The sequence below is a fragment of the Melanaphis sacchari genome, unplaced genomic scaffold (genome assembly GCF_002803265.2).
Source record: "Melanaphis sacchari strain LSU unplaced genomic scaffold, SCAv2.0 Contig20_pilon_pilon, whole genome shotgun sequence".
NCBI lineage: Eukaryota > Metazoa > Arthropoda > Insecta > Hemiptera > Aphididae > Melanaphis > Melanaphis sacchari.
In genome coordinates, this window is record NW_020271042.1 from 4,429,075 (window position 1) to 4,450,020 (window position 20,946).

The following is a 20,946-nucleotide window of genomic DNA, read 5'->3' on the forward strand; positions in this document are numbered from 1 at the left end:
GGTTTTAATGTAAATTTCACATGGAAGGGATTTGTTGGCCTATTCCTTACACAACGGTAATGCGTAATATATATTTCCAACACCGGCACGACCGTACATAAGGTTTGGTACACTCGCTCGGCGTTGCAGCAAAGGCAATACAAATATATAGTGCCTGTATATATATATTGCACATTATTGTACATAGGTATATAATATATATTATTATTTTTATTATTAGGTATACACACGATAACAATAAGAATATAACGCCGAGCTCGGGCGTTTTTTCTTTATTTATTTTTCGTCGTTGTATTATAATATATTATGTACGCGTTATATATATGTGTGTATTATAAGTTGCCCGTAGAGAAATATGATACCGAACGCTTCTCATATGCCGCTGTATACGCATATATGTATGTTCTGAATGTGTGTGTGTGTGTGTGTATGTATATATGAGTACTTGCTGTATAATAAACAGCGCGGGGGAAAAAAATCTAATAAAATATACGCTCGCGAGCCTTGTGTAGAAGTACTATGTAATATTATGTATAGGTACGTTGGAAATAGATCAAAGAAGACGTTTATCGGGACAAACCGGCCAACCAGGACCGCATTCTTCTTCAAGACACACACATACACACACACAAGCACATTCATTCGATTTGCCATTTTTTCCCCATCCGCTTCGCCCGCACTACTACCCGGTAGAGAGCTTCGTATTTTACTGTGCGCTCACGATCGCCTCGCGTATGCGTCTGCCATAGTATTTGTAGGTATACTCATTTGTGGTTATGTTTATGTGTAATGTACGATCACATCAGATCAATTAAATTATTAAAATTATTTTAATTTGACAAAGAGTCAGAGCCAGATATTATAGGTTGATTTATCAAACATGCTCATTGCCCACCCTAATTTTTTCCTTTAATAAAATAACTACATTTTTTCAAATTTTGATATTTGGAATTTTAAATGTACGTTATATACATTTGAAGATAATATTTTTAAATAATTGTTGAAATTTTTTTCACTACTTAAGGAATGTTGTGTTGTGTTACAAGCTTCAATTTTTTAAATGAGAACCCCTCTTTTTTTGTAAATTATTTTCTGGAAAATTTAAAAAAATACTTGATTCAAAATTCAAACAAGTAGATTTTCAGTTATTATAAAGTTTTGTTAAGAAGAAAAATCCTTGAAAATGGTTTTTCAAAAATATAAAATAAACGTAATATTGAATCTATATAGTGTTTATTATACTTGAACCATTTTTACAATTAATAAAAGTTGATAAATATTAATTATTAAAATATTCAAGCTGCTATAACTATATCTTTCAAACCTATATCATCATGCAGAATATAATATAATTTAATAAGAATTTTAAAACATTGAAAATATGATCTTAAAGTATATTAAAACATTTCAAAAATCAAATCTTGAATAACTGCAATATTGAAGAAGAAGGAGGGTGCATGTTTAGAGTACACCCGCAGTTATTACTGTAGTGTAATACATTATAATATATTGGTACAATCTCACATCAGAAGGGCTCTTTTATTTTGATTGAGAAGAGAATGCATTTTTTTATTTTAAAAATGTATACAATAAGCTTACAAAAATATTAGTTTGCAATAATATATTTCATACGAGTACTGGTCGAGTAGTATACATTATAAACTTATAATATGAAACGTCATTTTAGTTTCAATATTTAACTTTATACCCGTCTGGTTTAGGAATGGGCTTATCCTAAACTGGCATAATTTACTAGATTAATTTTAATGTATTTATCATGGTTAAGTAAGGGTCAAAAACGGGTAATGTACATATTACAGGGTATATTGTTAACCTTATATTATATCTATATGAAGTATGAACAGTATAATTCATAAATTATCCATTTTAAATATGTATAATGTATAAAGTTAATTTTTAAAATTAATTTATAAATTAACCAGTGTGCGACGGATAAAGTACGAGTATATTCGTATTATTTTCATTGTAAATTTATAATGTTGATTAGTATAATACGACCAACCCACTAAAACACTTCAAATCACGTAAGTTCAATTAAACAGGTTGATTTTTTTTATCAAACAATACAAAAATTTAATTTATTAATGTTTTTCAAAATATTTTTTTACATAATTTCCAGTTAAAATAAATAACATTTCTTAAATATTTTTTATCCTTATAATTTTTAAGTTTTTTTTTTGAATACAATATGCATTTTCAATTTTATTTTTTAAAATAGAATATTTTTTGAAGTATTTTGATACATAAAAATCGAAATTTGAATGAGTATTCTATGAGTTATAAATATTTAAAGCTTAGCTAAGCAGAGTAGTAAACCAATATCTTGCGGGGTATCCTCCTACCTAACCACTCCGCTAAAAATTCTTTAAACACTTATTATAACTAGGTAATAGACTTATCATTGAAATAACCCAAAAAATATTTTATTGCAGAATATGAAATTAAAAATGTATTTTATTGTTCAATAAAGTAAAAAACTTAAAAGTTATTTTCAATAATAAAAATGAATTTCAAAATAATAAGTATTATCTGATAAAAGATTTATCCTGTGTACAAAGCATAATTATTTGAGTAACAAATGCCAAATAATATTCGGTAATCCGAAATAAAAATTATTTATTAGATGACTATGTAATTACCTATTAATTAAGTTATAATTGAACAATTATTTTGTTATTTCATTTAAATTAAAAAATATAGTTCAATTATTTATTATAATAAATTGTGTTTGGGACTTGAGTAATATCAATTATGAATTGATTTCAGAGAATTCTTCTAGCTTTGCATTTAAATTTTAAATTTGTTTTGATGAGCATTTACTTTTACATGTACATTTTTTAAAACGTTGACCACTGAAAATTATTGTAGATCAACTATTTTACGTAGTTTTTTCTTTTGTAATTAAAACATTTAAAATATATCTATTATTGCGTGTTTTATCAAAAATTATTACCTACAATCATTATTTTTATCAAAGTATGTACGAGTATATTTACTTACTTTTACTTAACTGTAGATAATTTCCTTGGTAATTTACAAAATAAAAATTTCATGAATAATATTTTTACCTATTATTAAATAAATATCTATTGAAGTATAATAATGTATACATTATCCGTCTTTTATATTTTATTCATAGGTTATGGACCATAACATATTATATAAAACAAAATAAAATTTAATCTTTAAAAAATAGACCCATTTGGGGAATTATTTCATTGCATTCCTTCAAAAACGGCTTTGATCAGTAGGTATGTCATGTAAAATTAAAATATAAACTATTGAATTTATTTTATTTGCAGTTAAAAAAATAAATAAATCAATCGAATATTCTGCTAAATTTATTTTGATATTTAAATTCTCCATACGATAATAGTATCAATTTGATTACATATTATTTCCTTGTTTTTTTTTTTTCCAAAATATTATTTTATGCTGACACACGTACGCTTGTAGATGGCTTACAGCTTTTTTAAGATACAGAAATATAGGAAATATAGGCAGTTTGCCATTAATATTATCAGGGGGTTTGTGTAAAATTCACATACTTGTGCATATATGTATAGTCAAAATTATAATATTGTATTGAATCATATTATGACTTAATAATAATAATAATAATAATAATAATAATAATAATAATAACGCTCTTGAATTTATTTGTTTTATCATTATATTATTATATTATTTAATATTTATTATTCTTATTGGTGTATGGCGGCGACGGTGAATTGGATGATGTCTCTCACCTAGACTGACACGAGAGAATTTCAGGGGGAAATAAAAAACGCGCGTGGGCTCCTCTTTGAGGTCCGTGAGAACGGACGGACTCGGACGTTAACTGGTGGCGGCGAGCCGCGGAGCGCGTTGTATCATCTCGCGCGAGCTGTAGGTACATATTCATGTGCATATATGTTGATATATATATATATACGTGTATACCGTCCTGCGTGCGCGGCGGTCGCGTTCACGGGATGGGAAACACTCGGCGGCGGGAATTCGCCCGGAGCGCTCAGATCGAGAGGCAGACAAGAAATTGATTATGTCATCATTGCGCCGGTTTGTGGGCGGAATACTACGCGCGCGCGCGTGTATATATAATAAGTATATATATATATACGATATTGTATACGAATATAATTTTATCCGTTTTGTACGTTTTTTTTTTTTTTTTTTTATAATAATCCGCGACCGACACCCGTGTTGTACACCTACCTATACGTATAGTATAATATTATAACTTGTACATGCTGGTATTGGCGTACCACCGCGAATTAACAGAGCTGCATATTTTATAGACCGCAGTTGTGCCCGATAGAAATGGCGTAATTCGGATTGACTGTATCGTGTATAGAATTCATAGTGCATGTTATGAAGGTACGCACGATAGGTATCTATACATATTATAGATGTCGAAATCACCCGATCGGAGTTTGACGAAATATAATATTCATATGTGCTTATATTAAATACATAATGAACGTATAGTTATTGAATTTTTTATGAATGTAATGAATATGATCATGGTTTTTTTTTTTTTTTTTCCGTTTGCACAATCAAACCTTTCCGGAGGGTGGCGAGGGGTCCGAATTGAATACAATAATAAATCAGAAAACGTTATTTCTCATCGGAAACCGTAACTAAAAGTATGATGATATACAACGGCTTGAAATTTTGGATACCGAGCTGAGCGATGATAACTAAATAATAAACATGTCTACTTCTTCCTCTTTTATCTTTTAACAATGCATTTATAATTTTTTTAAATTTTTAGATTACTTACTTTAAGACCAAGTGAAATTAGGCCTATTAATAAACCATTAATGTAGGTAATTTTAGTCATATACCTACGGTGTGTGATATGGCGATACGATGTTCTTTTTTTTTTAAATGAATGTATAATGAGGGGACCTATCTGTTTTTGTTTCTGTAAACTGTTAATCAAAAAATTTAATTGAAAATTCATCTAAATCGAAATTTGAACGTATAGTTTCTGAGCAATTATGTTTTATGTACGGAGAATAACAATGGTTTTTCATCAAATATACCTCATACTTTACAAACGTAAGAAATTGACAATCTTTAACTGTTACACATACTTACTTAAACATTTTAAAAATCAGAATTTTAATTAATGTATTATTAAAGAAAATAATTAGGGTGATAATTATTCCCGGTGATTAAACATTTAAACTGTATATGTATAATTTATATTTATTTTTTCATATAGCTCTGTGTTTTTTCACTTGGAGTACTCCATACATAGCCAAATCGCGCCAGAGTAGTTTTATGAAGCACGATAAAGACTTGTGATTTGTATCGTTACTATTATATTGCCATCGTCGCCATCATCATCATCATCATTATTTTTATTTTGCTTTTTTTTATCGTGATAGGACGATGGCCGTCGTGCTCCTAATCGCATGTTAATTATTAAGATTAATTATAACAATAATATTATGTGATTAATTTACGAGCCGCACATCCAGTTCTCAATACAGATCTTTCTATCATAATATAGTTCTAAATAAATTCTGACGTACCTACCTATAGTATTTCTACTTGTAGTAATAGTAGATATACCCATATAAATGTTATATGTACGGTGCGTATACTGTTCGGCGAGGTAGTTATAATCACTTATAATTTATCGTTACCAGTTTAATATCTTACTGAAGACCCGTTTGTCCAAAATATAGAGCTTGATATAATAATACTTCAAACCGAGTTTCTGAAGTCAAAAAGATATACAAAAAAAAAAAATTTAAGTATAACATTACGATCTTTAATTCAGTGAGTTTTTAATATTTTTTTTTATAAAAACTAGTTTATAGTACCTACATCATCTGAGTCCTTTTATAAAAATTTAGTCAGAATTAATATACTTGATTAATGAACTTATCGCTTTTAGTTGTTGTCTGTTGAATAGCACTTTAAAAGTTAGCAAATATTAGATTTAGGTGTGCTTTGTAAGAATACAAATTCAAAAACCGTTAACAATGTAGGTATATAATAGGTTTACGATAAAAGGTTTTTCTCAATGAATAAATCAAAAACTTCAGGAATGTTATGACCTTTTAGTTAGAAAAACATGTACAAACACACCGTAAAATTTATGGGTGTTTGGTTTATACAGTTAACAAGTGAATAGTGATTTAATATTCTCTGTGTATTGAGGTTTGACCTTTTTCAAATAGAATTGTAAATCCATTTTAGTAGATCATGTACTTAAAAAAAAGGGTAAATGTTTCAATTTATGGGTATGTTATATGTAATATATGTAATATATGTTATGTTAATAATGTAATATGCATGGTATATCTATGTATGTTTTATGTGTAATAAAATGTAAAAATATAAGTTTATAAGTAAGTATATAATATATTTATATATATATATAAAGTTAAAAATCAACTAAAAATATTATAAAATATTAAGTTTAGAGTATATTGATGAATAGTAATCATTTCAAATCAATAACTGATTTGTTTTAAAACAATACGACGTACACAATTACACAAGTAATCAAATTAATGAATTAAAAATTTTAACTTTTAAGTATTATCAAATATTTTTAAACATATAAATTTATCATGTTAACCGATATGGTTATTTAATAAAATATTCGTTATTCTTTTTTTATTGGTTATAAAATAATAATAGTTGATTAATTATAAATGTCTTGGAAATATTTTTAATTTATTTTTATTTTTTACTAAATGTTCATAAAAAATACCAATAAAAATAAGTTAAAAAGGTTCCAAATAAAAATATTAGTTTAATTACTTATATTTAATATTTAAACATTTAAATTATCATTACCACTTTCCAAAATTTAAGAATAATAAAGAAATTAGAAACAAATAAGTGGAAAGTATCATATGAATAAAAATGGCCCTCATTTTATTTTAATTTATAAGTAACAAAATGTATTTAAAATACAGAGTCTCTCAATGTTTAACAAAAATATCAAATTTTCTGGTTATTTTTTGTCCGTTTGTATACTCATAAAATTTGCGGGTACGTGTTCGTATCAAAGAGCATGACTAATGTCACATGTTGATTTCGAACACTTAGCCTTAGATGGATAATAAAAATTCACAAAATTTAAATACCTACTCTGGTTTGTAATCCCCACTCTTTTCGTCTTATGAGGGACGTGGACTGAGATACTTGACACAAGAAGCCATGGAAGGTATAACGTCTAAATTATTGTCAGGACAAAGTCATTAAAAGACACCTTGGTGTTTTTTTGTCTGCCCTGCAGTATCCTCGGTGATAATGTTTTTTCATTTTTTTTCAACCCCGCTTTACGACGTCATCATCTTGGTTTTTATGATAATTACATTATACGAATATAGCTACACTCAAATGTGCAGAATAACTCAATATAAATCGTCAAGTAGACTAATTCCATGACCGTCACTAAAGTGTACCGTATTCTTAGTTTCGCAATCATCCGTACAATATTTTGTTATTTGTTATGACCTAAACGTAATAATACATAATAGCGAAGAATGAAAACGATTTTCAATATATTAAGATTCTTAATGCATAATAGATGTTATTCACAGTATCACTGGATTCACTAAAAAAATTGAAATTCATAGAAACTAACTGGTTATTTTTAATTAGAATTTCATTTGTATATTTTTTAAATAATAATTTTACTTACTTGCGTATGTTGTATGTGTTAGAATGCTCGTATAAGATTGATGTTAAATAATTTTTCGAAAACGTATCTTACAAGAATATTTGATGTCTTAAAAACATTTTTAGTAATTTAAACATTTACTAAAATATAAAATAATAATATAATATATGACGTATTTTTATTAATTATAATACATTTATTTGTACATTGTATAATAGTCGTATAAAATCCTCATAAATTATTTAACTTGTTTTATTATTGAGAATTTAGGTCAAGTATGTATATTAACAAGTATTTTTTTTTTTTTTTTTTTTTAATAATAACAAATACATATTGCAATATGTAAAATAAATATATTTATATAATTAAAAATATAAAATATTTTAGAATTCCAATATAAATTTATTTAAAACATAAAAATAATAAAATAATTTATTCAAATCTGCAGGTGTTATGGAACGAATTTGTAAAACGTATTAACATTAGTTTATTATTTTTTTTAAATCATAAAATTTACAAAATTTAAGTGTTTTTGGTCAGGTTAAGTTAAGACAGTTAGGTTAGGTTAGTATCTGTTTCGAAATTATGGATGACCTAGAATTTGATTTACGTTTATATTGGTTTTTTTTTTTTTTAATGGGATTATGCGTTTTACTCAACCAATGAGCCATGGGTATTTGAGTAAAAAATATTTATTGACCAGATTGGAAATAGTGTGAAACTTGTGAGCTGATAGCAGCACACTATAGTGATGCAATTGATTTATAGTCATGTGTGCTTGTGGTTTTTTAGTTTTATGTCATTATAGGATTCGGTTACTTTGAAATGTAATAAGAGAAGATAACCGAAGGCCATTACCAATATATCTACCATAAAATACAATCTAATAAAATAACACACAGATTTACTTCCTTTACACTGTATTTTTAGAAAGGTCATATAATATCCTAGATGCCTCCTGTTTTTATCATAAAAAAATATATATTATTTACATATAATTGGTGTTTTTCTTAAACCGATCTTGACCCTGATTTTAAATGATCTGATTATGTTTATACTTCATTGATTTAATATTATAAATGTGATGAATGATGATAATAAAATATTGTTGGGATGTATATTCATTAAATTCATATTTATTTTATTATTTTTATACAAATTAGATAAAATATCTTTTAAATTATTTAATTTAGTTTTTAATAATATCATTTTAAGAAAAATATTGTTTCTATTTCTGAATAATAAATACCTTTTTAGATAAGGCGTATACTTCATACGTAAGTTATAAATAAGTCGTAAACTTATTAATAATAATAATAATAATAATTGAATATTAAATTTACGTATTCATAATTTTTTTAATATTTAACTATCAAGAAGATTGTAGAAACTAATATATATGTATGATACATAAATATCTAGGTTCAAAAGAGAAAAAAAATAATTGATTTAAATCAAATTATTAAAATCTTTAATATTGCTTTGAAAATATTTTGTTGCACTACTTACAAGGATAAGTCATTAAAGTAAAACTATTTTAGATTGTTTAACTCATGTAATTTAATTTAAACCTTAGAAATTAGAGTTCGTTTAAATAATTACTTTTTATTATAATATAAATAATATAAATAATATTATTTTATTGAACATAAACGACTAGCATTTTAAATAATAAAATGAATTATTTGAATTTTATTTAATTATATGTTCTGTTGTAAGAAGTAAGAACTTGGGAGAAATATAATTTTATAATACAAAGAATATACCTATGAACTTATTCAAATATAAAGTTTATATTTATAAATTGATATAGACTACGTAAAATGTAAATATACTTTATCTAGTAGTTGTTTTTCGTTTTTGATAACAATATACACGTAATTTGGCAAAAAAATATTCAATATTATTATATCAATATATAACATTCTATAGAACAACATAAATATATATATATATATAAATATATGTGTATATGTTATATTACGTTATAATATAGATATTTTTCAAAGTGATTTTTTCCATAATTTATGGACAATAGACATAAATCATTTTGATTACTATTAAGTTTTATATTTGACGTTGCAAGAATAATTATGAGATTCATGATTATAAATGTATACATAACGTATTCAAACTATACCTTATACTTAAACATTTCACGTATTTTGTGTTCTTACAATCGGCAGATCGTTTGTATGTAAAGAACTCGTTTGTCATAGATGAAAACACGGTAGAAACGGCAGCGCACAATTTATATACATATTATGTAGTGCTATGTTCCCGCTGTGTGAAATTATGTGATTAGAGCAGTAAACGTTTTATGAAGAAAGACATAGATCTAGCGAGTGGCACACGCGCGCACGTACTTACGTATATCAAATAATATATTATACAATATTTTGTTATATTATGGTAGCAACGGGAATTTTTGAGTTTACGCCGACATCACGTATATTATCGTAATCACATATTCATATTATCTACTGCACAGTGCTTATTAATACTACATTATACATATAGTACGTTATATGGTTATCCGTGTTATTATTATACTCTAGCAGTATAGCTTATAATCACTTGTGTACTATATACCTGTTTTAGTGTTGTATTCATGACTTTCAAGATATTAAAAAACAAAAAATTGAAAAAATGAATTAGCGTTTATCAGAGTTATTCCTCAATAAATTGGCTATTATACTCCGGTATATTATATTAGTAATATTTTAATATTATAAAATTATTGTTTAAGACAGTAATTACTATAAGTACGGCCCGTAATCCAAGTCTGGCTTACGAATATTTATTAACCGACCATCTAATTTCCATATAATATTGAAATTAAACCAAAATTAAAAAAAAAAATAATTTTAAATTTCAAAAATTGAAAAAAAAATTAATTCAAATTTACTAAAAGTGTTAAGTTTGTAAAATTTAATATGAATGAATATTTTCCATTTCTTATCGTCAATTATGTTGTTAATCAGACATGAACTTATGTTGCAGTCTAACATCATATTTATCGTATTTAATATTTATACTATACATAAGCATATTTAATTGTAGAATGACCAAATTTTAATTCAAAATGTATCTTTATATAATATGTGTAATACAAAATTAGTCGTCATCATAGACGAAATTTTAGGGAGGGTAGCATGAGGAGCAGTTGCCCTCCCCCCCAGAAAAATATAGAGAGGGCAAACTTATAATTTTGCTCCCTTCTAAGTTAAATATTATTTAAACAATTTTAATTTCTATAAAATATTTATGTTGAAATTACTTTTATACAATTGTATAGGAAAATTAATCCCCATGTTAAGTCAGATTAATATTATAAATATTGCCATAAATTAATATAAATTAGGTAATGTAAATTCTATAAAAATATGGATATTAATATAATATTATGATTACTTTTAAAGCATAACATAATATATTACATTGAGATTAATTTATATACTTATCGTCATATATCAGTTATAAAATAAAAGTATTATAGTTACTTGAATATTTAAGTTTTTTTATTATTTTTATTAATATATACATAATCTGTACTACTTAGCACGATAAGTGTATGTGGTGACAGAATAAAAATACAATGAAAATAGAAATAAGAAGTCACCCATTAGTGAGTATCTATTTAAATATAGGAGCGTGAAATTTTATTTGTTCTTATTTAGATAGTAAGTAAGTAAAAATTTAGGTGGAATATATTAGATAAGTTGAGTATGAGAAGATTTTTAAATGGGTCAATAAATTGTGATTAATCCCTTCCCATAATAATAGCCAAGTGCCACCTATGATCGTCATAAGTTTATGTACCTATGTATATTATGCGTAAATTATACCATCGATTTTATATTTCTGAACGATGGGCGATGGACATAATAATAAAAGTAAGTTGATCCAAAAAGTTATTTGACTGTTTGAGTGACAGATCTGTCGTTGTACGAATGGAAAGATTTTGATTTCTTGTATTCTCACTGCTGTGGGGTGGTTATTTAGTTAAAGTAAGATTAGGTTAGGTTGGGATTCTTAATAGTTAAATATTTTTATTATTAAGACTTTAGTGCTTAATCGTTTAATTTATGATATGCAGATTGCACATACTCTAAAATGCTATGTACATAACTAAATTTATAACGTAATTAATTGATTACTATTGGTCTTAAGCTTTATCAACACGTAATTAGTATCTTTAAAACAAACGGTCCTCAGTTGTTTAAATACACTATAAAATTTAAATTTACAAACATATTAAATAAATAATTTTGCAATGTAATATCCATTTAATAAATTGGGAGTTTATTAATTACGTGTTCAAAACACTTTAGGTCGATAAACCAATTGTGATTTTTTAAAATCATATACCAATTGCCTAAATAGCAGATATTGGTAATTTAAATAAATACAAAAAATAGAAAAAGAAAAACTTATAAGTTTTTTGTAAACATATTAAATATAGTTTTATTTCATATTTAATTATTTTAAATTATTTAAATTATTTCAAAATTTAAAAGCTCCATCATCAACAAAACTAATTTTATTGAAACTAGTAAGTAATCAATTAATCAATTATTAAGTTCTTAATTTTCAAATATTCTTGTGTACAAAACGTTTATGTATAAATTAATGTCAACTAGATTGGATTGAATAATAATTTCATACCTGAACGTTCTGAAGGTAAAACAATTTGAAAGCATATGCAATTGGTATATTGCAGATTGTAAAAATAAGGAGCGCAATTTTTGGTACACTGATCCTAAACTAAAATGTTGTCACGGGCTAACATGTAACATGTATCCTAATAAATATTTAATCGAACGGTTTAATATAAACTACAAGTACCTCGGTGAAATTGAATTTAAGTAATACACATAAATCACATATTATATAGACATATAGTCACACAGGCACGCAGACAAAATATTTACCTATCGACAAAGACGGGAAAGAAAAGGGCTTATACAAAAAATAAAAATGAAATAAAATCATGTATTTAATATTTATAAATATTTATTAATATAAAAAAAACCAGTACAGGAAAGTACTTAAAGTTTGAATCCAGGTGTATTTATGCCACACTTGCAGCGGGCATAAATTATAAATAAATATAATCCGAAAAGCTAGAGTTTGTCATCACATGAAGGCACGTCTAGGAATGCGCGCAGTGCACTGTTGCAGTTGATATGAAGTCCAAGTACACCGCATTGCAGCGTCTGGTATAAACACACACACATATATATATATATATATATATATATATATATACGAGGTACACGGGGCTGTTATAACATTCAATATCGGATATTATGATGGATATACACACATACACACACACACAAGTATATATAAACATATAAAATATATATTATATACGCGGGTGAAACCAGATCCGCGTCATCCCGCGCGTAGTGCCGTCGTCACCGCCGCCCGAAGTATACACACACACATATGCATTTACAATATACAATGTATAATAGTATCGTGTCGGTACGCGTTCTCCGATTCGCTTGGCCACGTCAAACGTGTTCAAAATTTGTGATCGGTCCATTTTATCGGGTTCGATCTCTCTGGAACACGGTAACCAATTAATATTAAACAAATAGCTATATACGCGCAGTCTCGGGCGTATATATATATATATGTATGAGTACAACACAGGTCGTCGTCGTCGTCGTCGTCGTCGTAGTCGTAGTCGTCGTCGTCGTTGTTTTGTTGCCGGGGTCCGGCGGTGGAGATGATTATCTGGGACACGAACGAACGGGGCCCGAAACCCCTGACGGTCACGTCTACGATTACATTTCTTGCGGTATATTTCACCGGATAACCATCTGTATGTATGTATATATATAATATATATATATATAAACATACCTGTACGCGTTGGACATCCGTATGGCAGCCAGACGCGCAAACGGTTCGTACCAAAACAGTACATAATATTATAAATACGCATTATTCAGTGATGGCAACGGTGACGGCGGGCGGTAGAGGTTATTTTATTTTTTTCGGTTTTTTCAGCTTTATTTTTACGTTCCAACGAGGCTACTGTGCTGCAGTGCTGCAGGTATTGTAGGGCCCGTGCTGTAGTATACACATAACACTCGTATACCTGTGATATGTAGACGGTGTCGTCTCCCTTGTGTGAATTGTATATGCATGCGAACGATTCCCACCCACGAGATACAAAAACCAAAATAATATCCCTCTGTAGTCCGTTCGTCGCCGAATGAATGGTGTAATAAGAAGATACGAGAATAATATAGATGCTGTTACCTACATATGCATTTCATTCAATCGTATACCTGCTACACACACATACAATATACAGCACACAGTATACAGACGCACGTATTATAAACATTAGTTTCGTTTTTAAGGATTTTTATTGAAAATGTTTTATCTATATAATTATAATATATCAAGTTAAAACACGATGAAGGTACACAATAATTAAAATAAAATTAAGTGGCATGATAAGAAACAATGTCCATTGATATTTCTTAGCAGTAAAAACATGTTTATAGATAATAAATAATAATTTATTACAATATGTATATATATTATATATTACACATAATATAATATACGTATAGTTATTTTAAATTATTGATTTATATTAATATATTTTTTGATTATAATAATGTTAAAAGTTCTGAGAAAATAATTTCATTTTCTGTAACGGTTAATATTTATTAATTCAAAAGTAAATATGAATCGGAAATTAAAGGATTTAAAAGAATATATATATTATAGTTTTTAATGGAATCATCTTTAAGGATTTTTTTTTTTAAGAATATTGAGCGAAAATCCATTTTAATTTTCACAAACGTTTATGTTTCGAGGGTTTCAAGCATTCTTTGAAATTTATGATTTATGAGACAACAATATGTATATTTTAATCTAACCTTTGAAAATTCGAAAAAACGTGTTCCTTAAATTTCTAATAATTTATGATCTTAAATTTCACTTGGATAGGCAATAAAAAATTACCATGGATAATGTCCTCGTGATTGGAAGTTATTGTATAAATGGCTTATTTTTTAACAGTTCAGTTCTTTATTTTAAATTTTAAATTTTATTATCCTACAAAATTAACTGGTGTATTTGTGATTTTAAGGCTTGCATTGCTACAGAAAATGCGATTTAAAATTTTATCTTTTTGCAGTTTACCATGTTATTTAAAGTATTTTTATTTAAGGAATGTGATTATTATCTTAAACTAATATTCAACTGTATAATATAAATACCGTATTTTAAACCTATGGATATATTTTTTTAATTCAGTATAATCAATAATCATATACTATATACTATACATAGTATAGTTAAATTTGTTTTTCATCATTTTACGATACGCCTATTAATAGTAATTACATACAACTAATTTTTGGCTAATAAAATTGTTATTAAATGTTTAATGCACTGTTACGGAACAAAACAAAATATACAATTAAAAATAATTACTATAATTATTAAAAAACACATTATCTTATGAAAGTATTTTTTAAAGTTATAAATACGATGACTGTTTAAAAATTAGTGGTCATCTGAATGTACGTCAACAATGTAGCAAGACCCCAGGGAGTAATAATTGAAAATTATTTAATTTTGCCTTGTCATTTGTTTTTGATTCAACATAATCTCATTCTTTGATGGAATGTGATTTTTATCATTGACAATACGATTGACAACAATAAAAAAAAAAACCGGAGCAGTCGCTGTACTGTATAGTAAGTTTCAAGTTTAACTCGTCATTGAGCTATAGGTCAGTGCATTGGCTGTTTTAAATTTTAATTCAAAGATAATTATTTAATTTTAACAAAAAATTATTCTGTGCAAAGTTGTGTCATCTTCTAAGGATATTTTATAATTTATCTATTTAACTTTTAGTAAGGCGTTAAGTTGAACTCATATTTGTAAAAATATTGTATATTATATTATGTAACTACTAACTACTATTTTTATTAACCAACGCTAGTCAGTACCAACATAGTACGTAAAATAGAATAGTATAAATATTTCTTAAAACTAGTTGTAATATTTTTAAATTTGTATTGTGTATAGAAAATAATAATATTAATAATAATGAAGAAATGTTTCATGCCCTACGGACTTACACTTTTTAAATCATATAATCTATTGGACTAATCATATTTATATTTTTCAAGTTTTTGCAGTTATTTAATTAATTTGGTTTAGATCTGCAGGTTTTCTTTAAATATTCTACTTTTGCTCCATAAAACAATGATACAAACCTGATTTTTCCACCACCTTAAAAGTTGAAAGTTGAAGTATTTTTACTGCTACCAATTATTAGTTAGACTCCTAAAAAACCCTATATCATTGTAAAATTAATATATTCATTACTCGGCTTAAAATCCAAAATATTTATAATTAATATTTTAAGTTGTAGTCACAGTATCGTCAGTATAATCTGATATTTATAGTTATATTTACCTATTTTTATTTTTGGAGGAATCACTAAAATTTATAAAGAAGGAGTGGATATGTAAAATATACATCTGCAATAAATAATCTTCAATATTTAATTAATATTATTCGGTAATAATGTATACAACGCTTTTTGTAAGCAACAATCATATAATATCGCAATGGTATTAATATTTTAATATAGTGGCGATAAATAGCAACAAACTGTGCACAGTGGGTAACAATAATAAAATACATTAAAAATAGTATAATACTTAAAATATGTCGTGTGTTTACAATAATACAGTATAATAAATGTCCTGTAAAAACATAATATATAATATAGATATATAAATTATTATCATGGGTGAGTATACCTACTTAAATATAATATTATATTATACATGTTTATATATAGGCGGCCACCATTTGATGCATGCCAGTATGACACATTTATCGGTAGGTATAATGATATTATGTAATTAATTTACAAATATATTATAATTCGCTGCCTCACGCCGAACACGTTCTATAGAATAAGAGCGTCTCGTCATTATCGTCAAAGACCTCTGTGTAGGCTGTACATAGGAGGTGTGCTCACTGTCTCACAACAACAATAATATTATTGTAATCGACCGAGAGTGTATTTAGGTACAGTATTCAAGTACTCGGTAGCGATCACGTGACTGACGAGTTACACCGGCGGCGGCGGCTTCCATTATTTTCGATTAGTGTTTCTGCCGCCGATGCAGTAGGTAACCGTCCGAGGTACCTACCTACTACAATACTATATAATATATATACACATGGTCGACGTCGTCGTCGTCGTCGTCGTCGTCGTCGGCGGGATAAGGACGGGGAAGATCGCCGGAAAAAAAAACCAGTAGCGACCGCCAATAGGATTACCATGGATTGTGCCGAGAGGCGGTCGCGTGATTAATAATAATAATAATGATAATAATAATATATTCTATCGTATACGCGTTATCATACGTTGAGCAGAACGGCACGCACGCGTACTACATCACACACGTAGTCATTATAACATGTGCGTACTTCATGTTTTACGGTAGGCGTTTTATTGTAATTGGTGCGGTGCTTGCAGTGCTCGCGTTTCATCGTACCGGCCATATAATAATAATACGATAAGTAATCGATTCATCATCGAGCTTCGTCGAGTTTACGATATCGTATTATAATAAAAATGTTTATTACGATGTAGACGATGAGGTGATGAGGATAATATTATAATATTTTAATAATGTGTTCCTACGCTGTACATTGATGTGCAACACAGGTACCATAGTGTGAACATGACGTGATGTTAACGCGTATAGGTACACATTTACGTTATTATTATGGCCGTTCGCGTCCCCGTAACACTGGCGGCAAGTAGAATCCAATTTACCCGTTAATTGGACTGGGCGATGACAGCGGCCCGAGGCGTCGGCGGCGGGTAATACGGTATTGTTTTATCATAATGTATTTTCTACTGTGCACGTTGTGACGCCATAAACGTATATTTAGCATTTATTGAAATAGATTAGTTACTACTATATAGAACATATTATTATTATCATAGCTGGATTGTACAGTTGATGTTATAACTCCGGCGCACTCAAATCAACATAATAAACATGTATCTATCAGATTTAAAAATTCAAGTTATCAAAGGCATCTATATATCTTTGATATATAAAAGGAATTCGCACAAGTTTTGTCTCCATCATATTAACGCATAACATGAAATATATACGTTCTGCAGTTCCAATTTTGGTGGTTTTAAATATTAGAGTGAATTGACCAATTAATAAACTTAAAGAACGTTGGTTTTTAATGATATATTTTTAATTTTTAAATATTAATACTTGACATGCTCTTAAACTTCTTAAAAATTAAAATATCGTAAAAGTACAACGAGAGAACACTATAGAAATATTAGAATTTGATAAAATTTCAATTCACTTTAACATAAAATTGGAATTGTTGAGAGTAAATTTTGATATATTATACATAAATCGTAGACTGCACATGCAAATGCGTTGTTTGTAAAATTAATGGAATTTAAAAGTGATAAGTATAATAAATTTCAATATGGATTATGGATAGGGAATTAAATTAAATTTTCGCATAATTTATGTATAAATATGTACATCGATTTAGCTGAACTGTATATAAATTGTACATAATATACTACACTGTATAAGAAACATAGTGTTATGTTTAATACAGCGTTACCATTTCACTAAATCATTAATTCATTAATAAAAACTTTTTGGTTTTTTTTTTTTAATTTAGTAAGTCATAAAATAAGTATTTATAATTTAAAGAAAACTGACTAATATATCATTTTATACTTGTAGTTCTTACAATTAGTTTTTAAGGTTTTTTTTATAGAATAATATATATAGGTACTTAAATATAATTAAGATTGTAAAATAGAAAGAATAAATAGAGATCAGTTGAGTATGCGAAATACAATTATTATTTATTATTTATTTAATGTTATAAATGAACGGTAGTATTTGAGTAAAATATTATGTTCATAAAATAGACAAAATATATATTTATTTATATAAACGAATATGCGTAAAGCGTGGAGAACGAGGATAGCTGTATAGGAATGTTGAAGAGTATGATAAACCTAATTGGAATGACAAGGGTAGATAGGTTATAAGATAATAAAAATATTTTTTTGAGAGAAAGTGGAGGAGTGACCCCAATCTACACTACACGGTTCTATAGAACGGTTTAAGTTTATTTTGACTTTCGGAAAACAAAAAATAATCATTTTTCTAAAGTCGACGATTAATAATATTGTTTGGATGGTAATCTCCGTTGCTTTTATAGACAAATTATACATAATACATTTGTACAATCAATAAAGTAATAAACTGATTAGTGATCAGCTGCAGCTTATATGCTTATATACTTATATACTTACTCATTTTATGGTTCAGTAACTTATTTGAAATTAAAATTCATCTGTGCGTATAATATCATGTTATTTAATTCTAATTAAAGTGTTATTTTTGGTCCTCGTTGATATTATTGGAACACGAAAACAAATATTAATAATACGTCATGGAATCAAAGGACAAAGAGTGGAATCCATTAGGTTTTCTCATTGCACGACGAACACGTAATAATCACGGGAAATGATGCGAAATTGATGTCACCTTTGTATAGTATTTTGGCGTGACTGTCAAGTGCGCGCATACCCGTGTATACAATATAATATGCGATGCTTGTTAAAAAGTCGTAAAAGAAACCGTCGGACTACTTAAAAAGATCGTATATATTTTATTCGGATACGAAATGTTGCGCATATGTGTGCGCGTAATCTTGATCGACCGTCTTACAATCCCTCTTACAATGGTGTTGCGTGCGCGCGCGGTTAAGTGTGAGTGTGTGTGTGTGTGTGTGTGTGTGTGTGTGTGTGTGTGTGTGTGTGTGTGTGTGTATGTGTTTGTCATCTGGATCGCAATAAAAAAAAAAAAAAAAAACAAAATACATAAAACACACACATACTTACATATATACATACATACACACACATATATATATATGTATATATAACAATAATAATAAAAACGCACACGCGGTCCTGGATAACTGGTTTAGCACGGTGTAATGTATGGCTTGTTGAGTGGATTGAATCATCGCGCGCGGAGGGACCGAAACCTCCGGTTCAGGTGGCGGCGATGTTATCGTCACATGCAGGTGGCCACCCACCTTAACAATTTGTATCGGCTGACACCTCGACGACCGAGCCGTATACACATATTTATACACAGATCTACACGCACACACAAGGGGTCTCCTCTCTTGTTTTCATATAATATATGTTTATGTGTATGTATATACAACGTAATAATGTGTATGTATAAAGTATATTATATACATCTTATCCGCGTCGCAGTGCGCGGGTCCACTTAAACCCGCCGTAGACGATAATAATAATTATTGCTATATTGGCCGGGGGAAACGAAACTCGTCCGTAATTAATTACCCGACCCCGAAAAAAGGACCGGCTAATGGTCGTAAACATGTTACGTTTGGTGGTCCATTCGATGTGTGTGCCAGTGTATACCTAAATGTATTATATCTACCTCCTACCTAATAATAATAATAATAATAGTATAATACACCTATTGTAATATAGGTACGTACGTGTATATAATATGGTAATCGGTCGATAAGTCCGAGGACATAAAGTCCGATTTGATAAAAGTTCGGATTCATTTTTTCAATGTTGACCAAAAAGTTCGAGAATAAAAATTATAATTGATCTAAAAGATTAAATTTTCGAAAAATTGATGACATTTTTTTATCTACAATAATTATAATCAGATTGATGTAGGTACTTACCTAGTGGATTCCCGACGTGTTTTTGTATTTTGACTTTTTACACTTGATAACTTCAGTTGTATAGGTATAAGATAAAATCAAACGCAATATATACATGTATATTTTAATCATTTCTTTTATATTTAAATTGGTAAATATGTACATTTTATCTGACAATAAATAAATAAATCCAAACTCTTGTCTGAAATTCGTATAGCTTAGTAGATTCCCAAATTTCTTGGGTAATATTTATACTTGTAATAAATTAATAAATACATAAATATACGCTGCGGCGAACAAATGTTTTCCGATTGATGGAAAATAATTTATTTACCTAATATAGTAATATCTATGGTAAACATAATAAAGCAAATTGTGTGATTTCGTGACTTTCTTGTGGTGGGGATAATATTTTTAATTCTTTTGTACATAGTATGGAATATTGCAGGTTCCCTATATTTTATCCGAGGCGGACAAACGTTCGT